This window comes from Poecilia formosa, unplaced genomic scaffold (genome assembly GCF_000485575.1).
Source record: "Poecilia formosa unplaced genomic scaffold, Poecilia_formosa-5.1.2 Scaffold411, whole genome shotgun sequence".
In the NCBI taxonomy this organism is placed as follows: domain Eukaryota; kingdom Metazoa; phylum Chordata; class Actinopteri; order Cyprinodontiformes; family Poeciliidae; genus Poecilia; species Poecilia formosa.
Window position 1 is genome coordinate 459,037 of NW_006800350.1, and position 4,515 is coordinate 463,551.

Consider the following 4,515-nt stretch of genomic DNA (forward strand, 5'->3'; position numbering starts at 1 on the left):
AATTTCCCATTGGGATTAACAAAGTATTTATTAATTTAAACTTGAATTGAATATATCAATGGTCACTCTACAACCCAACTGCCCCAGCCAGGCCCAAAAAAGTCCCACTGAAAATGATGAACAGAGGAACAGATGTGACTTGCTGTGGTGGTTTCTGATAAGGGCAACATGGGCAACCACCCATGGTGGCATTTTGTGGGGGGTGGGGGTATGAGTTGAATTTTGTAACTATTTTCAACTGTAGGCAAGCATTGAGCAAATATATAGACTCATTCCATAAATTAGAATATGTCTATAAAATTCAATATTTTAGTAATTTCTTCACCAAGTGAAAGACATAGTAGAGATTAATTAGAGACAAATGTCCCCGCCACTCGCTCAGCTGTTCCTCACAATGCATCCCCACTAATTTGCAATACAAAGTCACACCTTTGTATGAGAATGATGTGACACACAACTAATCCATGTGTCAGAAAACTATAAGTTACACAATGCATCAAACCATAATAATAATAAAATAAAACCAACGTGATGCGTGACTATGAGGGGAGTGTGAAAGCTCCTCCACGGGCTGAACCGCTTAACCACTAACACACCAGCCCACCAGGACCACATACATAAAATTTATCAGTGCAGACACAGAACCACATACTGTGCAATGTGTGTAAGTGGAGTGTGAGATATAAACGCACACACCACACATAATTCTGTGTTCACAAAGATAAATCACTCTACCTTTTATTTCTCAGTTCTAACTTCATCTACCACCTGCCTGGGGGCTGGTGCCGAGCTGCAGCAGTACAGACAAGAGGCTGGTTGTTCTCTGGACAGGTTGCCAATCAGATCACAGGGTAACATGGAGACACAGGACAGTCAAACATGCACACACATACTTCAAGATAATACTATACTCAATTCCAACTTCAAAGATCAAATGGAACACACAGTTATAATAAACGCACACTAATGGATGAACAGGGATAATGTTGATCTGTCTGGGTACAAAGCAATAATGAACATGTATACTGATTTAATGGTAGTATGGTGTAATTTCCCTTTTAAAACTAAACTCTAATAACTGAGAATGGAAATGTTTATATTCTTACTTGAATTAAGCCAATAGCTAGAATTCCACTGATTCATCACAGTATTATTTCCTCTCATCTTTGAGGGTTAATCCACTTACACTGCAGGTGAATCCCAGAATTAACATTGTCCCATTGCCTGATTATTGCACCAGCAGCTCACATAATCCAAATTTAAACTCTAACAACAAACTGGAGACAATAATGTGTTGCATCAACAACTCTGAAATCAGTGTTGGCAACACTTAAATTGTCTGTCATTCTCAGGAAACATTACCAAGTGCAGAAAAGAGCCTCTTAGGCTGTGTTCACACTGCAGGCCGAAGTGACCCAGTTCCGATTTTTTTGACATAATGCGACCTGTATCTGATCCTTTTATGACAGTCTGAACAACACAGGTCGGATTCCTTTCGAAAGTAACCCATAACCAATACGTATCCGATTAAAATGTCACCTAACGTCCAGACCGCATTCATCCAAACTGAACATCACTGATACTCAACAAATCTCACTATTCTCCGCCCTGATGCGTGCAAGCGGGAAGAAAAACAACAACCAAGACAGACAATATGAGGATTAAGTTGTTAATATGCTGCTCCGGCCGGACAACAACTTCAAATATGTAAGCTAAGCTCCACCGTTAGCTTCCATGTTTACTTCCGCAAACACTGAGCACTTCTTCTTCTTTTTATGGCAGTTGGCAGAATACTGAGAACACTGTTATTGCGCCCTCTACTGCGCATGCGGGACACAGGTTGTTTTCCCGTTCAGACTGCAGGACACACACAGGTTGCATATGTGTGGCTGTGTGAACGGCCCCGGCAAAAAAAATCTGAATTGGGCCACTTCAGCCTCCAGTGTGAACGCAGCCTTAGTGTCCTTTCTGCGCCAAGTGACTTTCACCATTATGTCTCACCTGCACAATTATGGTCATTATGATTGTTGGACACAGCAACATCCCAGTGCGATAAACTGCTATACTTACCGCATACTTTCAACCATTTCACAGATAAACTTGTTAGATATTAGTTTGTTTGAGTCATTTATTCTGTTTCACTCACTGTCATTACTGTTGCATATTTATTTTGTTTTATATATTTATTAAAGTTTCTACATTGCAAGGTGAAGCGTTTCTTAGGAGCACTCAGTTGTCAAAGGAAGAGTAGTTTTGCTAATAAACTTGCTTTACTTACTGGACCTTTGTAAGAAACAACTGACAGATGAGATTTACTCAGTGTGTAATATCCATATAACAGATTTATTTCCCTCAACATTTCAGCCATAAAAAAGGAAATTCAAATGCTCTAGAGGTTTCCACTGCTGGGTTTTGGTACAATAGGACTAATCCACAAGTAAGTAGTTTCTCTACAGCTTCAACACCTTTTCATTGACCAACCAATCATAAACTGCATTTTCAGGATTATTTTTCCCTACAGAAGTGGAAACATATCTAGTTAATTGTGACCGCCGTCTGTCAGGGATGTGGATAATATCTAGCTAATTATGTGAAAAGATACATTTATAGTGGACCCCTGTGAATTTATTTATTGTTTTTTTTCTCCTGTAACTGCAGATTATTCACAAATGTTTTCTACTAGGCTATCTGAAATAATAGAAAATGCAACTTGGGAAACTGAAATACGTAGCCACAATGCTACTTCTCACATTATCCAAAACAGCCAGTCCAGAAGCACCATTTATTTTCCTTGGTTGCTGATTTGCTATACTCCTATGAGCACAGCATTGGCATTAGCTACTGCAGTAGTGCTAAGAAGGTTTCCATTGATGGTGTAGTAATTCATATTAAGGTATGTTTGCTGTTTGAACTTTTGAAATAGGCTGTTATTTGCATGTTTATAGGGCATGTCAAATATTTGTGGATTTTTCCTATCCGTCCCCAAACTCCATGAATACAGGGGTTCATTGTAAATTACTTCTACTGTTTTTTCCTCAGATTAGGTCACAGATTTGCTTACGTACCATCAAAGCACATTGTAATCAGTTGACCAGTGTAGTTGGATTTTACTGTAACAAAGGCTTCCAATAGCAGTAAGACTTTCCAAGTCCCAAACCAAAGGCTTCCCAAACATTCCCTTAGCTTCCATTACTTACCTTGCTGTAAAATATGTACTGACAAAAGCAACTAAACACCAGGTCAATTAACTCAAGATGGTTTTATATGACCAGTTATTGGTATTTCAACGTCTTGATATGGAGGGACCTGGTAACTCAAAATAGGTCAGCAAAGGTTACTGTGGCATCACAAAGGTTACTGTAGTGCCTCAAAATTGAGTCCCATAAGGGTAAAAGTTGGAATTGCATTAAGGCTGTTGCCTGGTTTGTGAGGTGTCCATCACAGTTTGGGACGACACAAATATGTGTTTCTGAAATTTCTTTTCCCAGTTTTGAAGGATTTCTGTGGCAACTTCCATTGTGACACCAACAAAGGTGTTGATAAAAGTGACTAATGTGTTTTACTCACTCTTGCAGGTCCTGACTCTATAACTTATTGTTGTACTCAGGGTACCACTTGGTTCCCATACCAATCACTTTTTCTGGCCGCTTAGCTGGTTTTGTCAAGTATAAAATGTTTCAAGTGAAGCTGGTCAGCCATTCAAATAGGAAGCTTTAGATCTTGATAAACACACAACAGGTGTTCCTTAAATTCAGCTTCAATACTGAAACACTTGTAGATGCACACTCAGAAAGCTCTTTGTAACTGTGGTCGTTTTGTGTATTTCTAAACCATTGAAATGTAATAAACTGATATGGTACAAAATGAACATGTTTCACATCTACATCTGTCGACACCACTGAAAACTGTGGGTCAACTAGTATTTTTACTAGTATTTTACGCAACACTGTTTATTCATAAATTAGCCTACTAATAATTAATTATGAGCGGTTTTCCATGTTTTGAGAGTGAAATAATCCAACCTAGGACAACTCCAAACTTCTAGTACAGCCGACGTTGCCAAAAAAAAACGAAGCAAAGCATATAATACTCACTGAGTAGCTGAAGATATGTCTTTATAGACAAAGTCTATCTTCCTCTCTCAAAGCTAGGTTTATAGTTGATGGGTTGAACCAGGCACAGGGCGGCGCGCCAAAAGCACTTAACCTACCTCTGCACCTTGGCCTCGGATGACGTCGCAGAGCCTGGTTGTTCACCTCTGAATTTATAACTTAGCGCTGATCTGGACGATTTATAAGATGTTTTTGCAGAGCAGGTCTGTTTGCGCTGACATTTATATAAACCCTCTGTGAGGGCTCGTTTTATTTTGCAAAAACTTATTTTATGCAAACATTTTCCTGAGTGCCAATTCCTATACTTCAGCCTTTAATAACTGAAACATGAGTATTTTAAATGTCCATACATTCCAGTGTCTTCAAATAGACTTATTCATAACATCCAAATCTGTAGTGTCGT